The 7,551-nt window shown below is 39.2% G+C and overlaps 1 non-coding gene across 1 annotated transcript; it reads right to left on the reverse strand.

The window, feature by feature from the left end:
* Positions 1-1,917: 1,917 nt before the first annotated feature.
* Positions 1,918-2,024, reverse strand: LOC141635740 (small nucleolar RNA R71). Its single transcript, XR_012540403.1, has one exon. It is a non-coding gene; the product is annotated as a small nucleolar RNA R71 (small nucleolar RNA).
* Between the last annotated feature and the right edge of the window lie 5,527 nt (positions 2,025-7,551).

Here is a 7,551-nt window from a genome sequence, read left to right on the forward strand (position 1 = left end):
CCTTCGAAAAATACCGGCTTCTCCCTGCTCAATCTAAAAAGTCTAATTACTAGTTTAGCCCTTAGTTAACCCTAATACATCCACCTAATTTCCACTATAAATACCCCATTAGTCTAATTAGAAGAGCATGTTCTTCTTATCAATTATTAGAGTAGTTAATATCAATCAAATCTCTCTTTAGTATTGTAATCAACAATTAATCAAGTTTTAATACAAGTTTTATTTCCTTAATCTCTCTTTTGTTCATCCTTTATTTTGGGTAATTGAAGATTATATGGGTTATTATTGGGAGATTGACAACCTCTCAATCAAGCCTTAAGTACTTCTTTTATTCTTTGCTTTATTATTGGAATCATTAGTAGGTATAATTCTCTTAATCCCTTTTTAATTATTGTTAATTACTTTCATTTGTTCATCATGTTTCATTTTGTTGGTATGATTGACAACCTTGCTAGCATGATCAACATGATAATGAGTGAGTAGTGACCTAGCTAGGGTTAATGGGTAATTAGGGGAAACCAACATGGGGAATGATTCATGCTTAAATTAATATGCTTTCATGGTTTATTTGCTTGCTTGTTTTGATCTCAACTCATGCACATGTTATGTTTGATGAAATGTGAGCCTATGAATCCTTGCATTTTTTACCCATCACCTATCTTTTCAATGAGACTTGTAAGACATAAACCAACTCGAGTCTCATTAGACCATGCATGTTGTCGAGTAGGAAAGACTAAGTCGACTTGTAGGTGTTGTACAATCTAATTGATTCGGCTCCGGGACCTAAACTTTCCTAGGATTGTAAGATATAACCCAACTCAATCCATCACAACAATAATGGCTTGCTTATAATTTGAGAACATGTTTGTATGATCAATTCCCATGATTCCCCTGTGACCCCATGATACCCTAGTGGTTTTTATCAATTGTTTACAACCCTTTCAATTCATCTTTCTTATTTATTTTCATTGCTATTTAGTTAGTGACCTTCTACATCAACCCAAATTGTGACACCCCTAAGCCCCTAAGACACCACTAGTTTCAATAGAAATCTCATCTCAATTCCCGTCCCTTGGGATCCGACCTTTACTTGCCTCTTTACTAATTGTAGAGTTGTTTGTGAAGTTATAAATTGTGTTTTGATTCGGACGTGACCCAACGATAACATCTATTCAATTGTGAACACGAAACGGACCGATCAAAAATGGCGTCGTTGCCGGGGATGGTGTTATCTTGATTTAGATTTTCTTATATTGTTATTAGTTGTGTCTTTCTTTGCCTTGGGGAAGTAAAACTCCTCAAGGTTTTTTCTAATTGTTTTTGAGTTGTTTGATATTTTGCATGTCTAGAAGGTCACAAGGTGATTTGTTACCTTTTGATCGTGAAATTGAAATAACCTTGACAAACAATAGGAGATTTGCTAGGAGGAATTTGAGAGGTATTAGTGAGGTTGTGGATATTCAACCAACTATTGAGTTCATCAACCCTTTTGCAAGAGAAGGTGAGGAGAACCCAACACAAAATACCCCACAAAATCAACCCACAATGCCTAAATTTTAATCACATTCCGTACCCACCGAGGAGAACTTACCTAATGGTACTCCCACACCACAACATTTGACCGGAAATTTTATTGCCAAATCCGCCTTTATCCAATTAGTCGAAAGGAGCCAATTTGGGGGGATGCCTAGTGAAGACCCTCATTCTCATATGGAAACCTTTTATGACTATTGTGATGCGATTTCTCAAACCGGTGTAACTCAAGACCAAATTCGATGGGTCTTATTTCCTTTTTCTCTAATTGTCACCGCGAAACAATGGTTGAAGGGCCTTGATAAGGCCACTCTCGGAATTGATTCTTGGAAGAAGTTGGCTCTAACTTTCTACAAAAAGTTCTACCCACCTGAAAAGACTAACATGTTAAGAGCTCAAATTATGGGTTTTAAGCAAAGGGATGAAGAATCTTTGTATGAAGCTAAGGAGTGGTTCAAGGGAATTTGTCGCTCATGTCCTCACCATGGACTTAGCGAGTGGTTCTTGGTACAACAATTTTGGAACGGTTTATATGAAGATTCAAGGAACATTCTCAACATGGGATCAAATGGAATGTTCACCGAAGTTGATGACAATCAAACATGGAACAATATTGAGGAAATGGCGGTCCATAACTCACAATATAGTAGACCTCGCAAGGCTACTAGAGGAGGAAGGCATGAAGTGGACTCCGTTACTCAATTGGGTGCTCAACTTAGTGCTCACATTGACACAATCAATTTGAAGTTTGAACAAGCTATGGCTAGACTTGAAGAAGCCTCAAAATCACCAAAGCATCATGTTAATGCTATGACGGCATCCTCATTAATCCCAAGTGGGATATGTGAGAATTGTGGAACTTTGGGACATGACCAAAGTGAATGTAGGGGAACAAATGAACAAGTGAATGCTTTCCAATCATACAAGAGTGGTACCCCTTATTCCAACTATTACAATGAAAACACCAAGTTTTATCCAAATCTCTCATACAAAAGCCAAAATGTTCAAAACCCTCAAACAACATACACCCCACCTCCCATGAGAAACCAAAATCAAAGACCCTTTTACAACCCAAACCAAGGTTACCAAAATCAAAATCCATACAATCACCAAAATGACCAAGGTTTTGATGTTCAAAAAGCGGTCCTCCAAATGCAAAAGAATCAACAAGAGTTTTTCACTCAAATGCAAAAAGATAGTCAAGCAAAGGAAACCACCATCAACAACATTCTAGCTCACACCAAGATGATGGAAACCCAATTGACTCAACTAGCATCTTCAAGCTCACAAAGACAAAAGGGGCAATTACCACCTCAAAGTAATCACCCAAGACATAAAACGGTTAGTGCCATTCACTTGAGAAGTGGTACAAGGTATGAAGCACCGAAGAAGCAAGTTGAGGATGAAGTTGTGGAAGCTAGTGATAAGGAAGAAATTGTGCAAAACTCCAAAGATGGAGAATCATCGAAAGAAGAAATTTCAAAGAAAAATGAAGACAAGGTCAAGGAGAAGGAGTCCATTGTGATTAGACTTCCTTTTCCAAGTCGTCAAGCCAAGCCCAAATTTGATGACCAACTTGGAAAGTTTATGGAAATTATGAAGAATTTAGAAGTCTCAATTCCTTTCACGGAATTAATCAATCATGTGCCGGCCTATGCCAAATATATGAAAGACATCCTCACAAAGAAGAAGTCGATCCGGAAACTTGAGACTATCGCCTTCACTAAGGTGAGTAGTACAATACTTCAAGGGAGTTCACCTCCAAAACTCAAGGATCCGGGAAGCTTCTCAATACCGTGTACCATTGGCGACACCACGATCAACAAAGCCTTATGTGATCTAGAGGCTAGTGTGAGTGTTATGCCGTACTCGGTGAGTAAAAGGTTGGGGATGGGAGAGCTTAAATGCACCAATATCACACTCCAAATGGCCGATAGATCGACGAAGACACCATTAGGGATATGGGAAGATGTCCCGCATTTAATTGGGAAGTTTTTCATCCCGATGGACTTTGTCATTGTTGATATGAAGGAAGATTCCAACATTCCAATCATTCTAGGAAGACCCTTCTTACACACCGCGGGTGCGGTGATTGATGTAAAACATGGTGAGCTCACTTTAGAAGTGGGAGATGAGATTATAACTTTTAATCTTGACAAGACTATGAGAGCTCCCCGTTTACATGAACCGTGTTTTATGATCGATCATTATAGTCGGAAGGATGAAAGGAAGAAGTCGGAACTCCAATGGAAGAAGAAAATTGAAGATGCTCCATTCAAAGAGCAAGTGAATTGTGACAAAGAGAGCTTGCAAAGCTCATCAAAGACAAGCAATGAAGAAGATGGCCTTATTGGCCAAGAATAGGAAATGGGAAAGTTGTCTCCATCAAATCAAGAGATTTTCAATGATCAACTTAATGAAGTATGTGGTCTTTGGGATGACGAATTTGAAGGGATTTTTAATCTCTACATTGGTAATGCCATTGATCAAGACCGACAACAAGGGCCAAGGTCTATTGAAGACCTCTATCATGATAATGAACAAGCTTTTGATTACTTTTTCAAGGTGTTGAGCAACATCAACAACACCTTGAACATGCCCCCTTGACATCTCATCAAGAATGAGAGTTTGGTGGAGTCCTCCCTAAACCACCATTTGTAAATATTTCTAACTCCCTAACTCGCATTTCAATTCTTATATTGCATTTTTGTTATTTTTGGATTTCTATACTTTGATCAAGATAATTATCATGTTTGAGAGAAGTGAGGGAGGGACTAATAATTTCAATTAATGTGTAGTGCTTTAGCTTAGTGTGGGGATGGAAATTGCCTAGGCTATCCATGCCTTAGTAGTGCTCTCACAATGAAGAACACGAGATATGAAGAAGAATGAAAAAATGACAAGGGATATGCAAAGTACACGGATGGAACTGAATCCGGGTACAAAGGGGTCGAATCCGAGCGGATTCAGGAGAATCCGCTCGTCTTCAGGCAATCCGGGCATATTTGGTAGAAGACGCACGTCCCTCTGAGCTGAAGTTTTGAAATATTTTTGACTGTGAGCGAATCCGGGCGTCCTGCAGTAGAATCCGCCCGTCTTTAAAAATCCGCCCGTCCTGAAAGGAAGACGCCCGTCTTCTTAGCTGAAGAAAACAAGAAAAATCCTTATGAAGGAATCCGCCCGTCTTCTGTAAAACACGCCGGTCCCGTGTTTGCAAATCCGAGCATCTTCACTGAAAGACGCCCGTCTTTAGGAGAGTTTTTCCCAACCCAGAAAAGGCCAAATCCGGGCGTCCCAAGCAGAAACCGCCCGTCTTGCCCCTGCAGTTCAAATTTTTCGGGTTTTATAAACCCCCTCCCACATTCATTTCTTCATTCCTTCATTCATAACCCTTAAAACCCTCACCCTCTCCATTACAAAAACAAGTTTCCTCAACAACATTCACCAAAATCAAATCAAAACATCCTTTTAACAACAAATCAATCACTCCTCTTCCAACAAAAATCAAAACCAAGCACAAAATCTTCAACCTTTGAGTCGATTTTTGAATTCATAAAGGCAAAGCCTTTCATCTTTAAATCGATTTGGGTGCACTAGAAATTGAAGATTTTTCACTCTTTTCTTGGTTTATTAATCAATGGCAAGGACTAAGGGAGCAACAAAGGCAACAAAGGCAAAGGCACTCTCATCAAGACAAAAGAGTCTTCAAGCAAAGAAAGCATTGGCTATGGTGGTAGCTAACCCAAACTTGGAAGTGCAACAACAACAACCTCCCATGGAAGCAACAACATCCTCTACTCCGGAAATTGCTCAACTTTCGAACTATCCGGAGGTAAATTTCATTTCCAAATCCCATAGGGACACTTTTGCCAAGTTTGCTAGAAATCATTTCTATCCACCAAGTTTATTTGTGAAGATACCTTAGAAAAGTTGGGTGTCCTTGAGCAAACTAGAGCCTTCTTTAAAGCCATGGGGTTGGAGAAATTGTTTGAATCAAAAGAATTGACATACCCCTCCCTTACCTTAGAATTTTTGAGTTCTTTGAAAGTTAACAAGGTTGAGACCATGGAGACCATCGAGTTTCGTCAAGCTAATGTTAGTAGGGCGCATCTCCTTTGAGTAAATGGGTAAAGCTTTGGGTCTTAGCGATTCACCGAGTTATTTTAAGAATGTTGGCAAATATGACCCCGACCCTCTTTGGGAGGCGATTTCCGGAAGGAAATTTGAAGACTTTCATGCTAGTCGCGGTCTAATAGTCCACCATCTGGGCATTAGAGTGTGGCACAAGGTCGTAGGGAACACCATCATTGCAAGAAAAGACACCAACCATTTCACCAAACTCGATTTTGTTCTTCTTGAGTCGGCTTTGAACGTTGGTAGGGAATTCACCAAGCCTTTCAACTCTCTAAGGCTCTTGGTGGATATATGGTTAAATATTGATTGTGGGAAGAAAGGCACCACCGTTATTGTGAATGGAGGCCTAGTCACTATCCTAGCTAAATACTTTGATCCAAACTTCAACAAAGATAACAAGTATGAGGCGAAAGAGGGTGGTCATCTCATTGATATTAATACTATGATATACAAGTACAAGTGGGTTACCCATAACCCTCTTGACACCAAGTATGGATGGCTCACTAGTGAGGCTAGATCTTTCACTTTGCCTTCAAAGATTTGTCGATTGAGTGTCCACCGAACCAACTATCTACTTCCCCTATCAAAAAAGGCCGAGTATATTATCCGACAACAAAAGGGTGAAATTGAAATGCCCTCCTCTTCCATTGTCACACCACCCTACCCTTTCGAGTACCAAGAGTTCAAGCCGGAAGGTGTTGAAGCAAGAAATGATTATTTGACTCTTCTCATGCAAGAGATGCACAAGCAAGCTTTCGAGGATCGGAAAAATGCTTACTTAGCCCAATATCCACCCCTCTTACATTTAGCTAGGCAAGGACTACTTGACCCATCATGTCCTTTGCCTAGTTGGGCGGATAGGGAAGTCTTATTTCCGAGTGCATCTAGGGTTGTTCCGGGTGATAATGAGGTTGTCGGTAATGAAGAGGTTGATGATAACATTGATGAAGAAGCTAGTGAAGAAGGAGAATAGGATGATGAGCAAGGTGAAGAAGAAAGTAATGAAGAAAGTGGTGATAAGACCACTTCTAGTGAGGAAGGTGATGATAATGATGATATGATGGAATATTAGCAAGCTTTAGAGGCTCCTACCCTCTTGAGGTTTGTCTATTTCTATCTTTGTTCTATTTATTAATCTTGATCATTGTTGGAGTAGTCCTAGCACCATAGATGACTAACACCTCGGCCCCATTGAGGTGTTCTCATTTTATTGTTCCCACCTTTCAAAATCCAAAATGACAAAATTATTTTCATGCATTGCATAGTGTGTGCATGAACTACACCCATCCTTAGACATTAGCAATAATATCTAGATCGGTTTGGGGAAGTTAATGCAGACACAACGGGAGGTAATCTAAATTATCCTCTCCGTCATAACAAAAACCATGCATCATGTAGTGTAGATTAGTGTAGCTTGCATTTAGTGTAGAAATCATGCATCATGTTTGCATAATTTCCCATCATTTTGGCCATTGAGGACAATGCCCATATTAGTGTGGGGATGGGGAACTCTAACTTAACTTTTATTCAAAAATCCAAAAAAAATTGAAAAATTTCGAAAAACCATAAAAATTTGAAAATTGAAAAACCCAAAAACATGTTTATTTCTTTGGTAGTGTAGTTATGTATATATTGTTGTATATTTTTTTGTTCTATCCTTATTCACATTGATTGACTACGCCACATCCGAGACATGAGGATCATAAAGACCGCATGGTATGATCTTTCCAATCTCCTTTTTCCTCTTTATGTTAATGACTATGTGGCTTTATTTTGATTGATGCGGTATAACAATGTAAACTTAGGACTTGCATTTAGTTTATATGTCATATTAGTTGATATAATCACTTGCATTAGGATGTATATAATAGTTGCATCATGGCA

This window comes from Silene latifolia, chromosome Y, assembly GCF_048544455.1.
Source record: "Silene latifolia isolate original U9 population chromosome Y, ASM4854445v1, whole genome shotgun sequence".
Classification (NCBI taxonomy): domain Eukaryota; kingdom Viridiplantae; phylum Streptophyta; class Magnoliopsida; order Caryophyllales; family Caryophyllaceae; genus Silene; species Silene latifolia.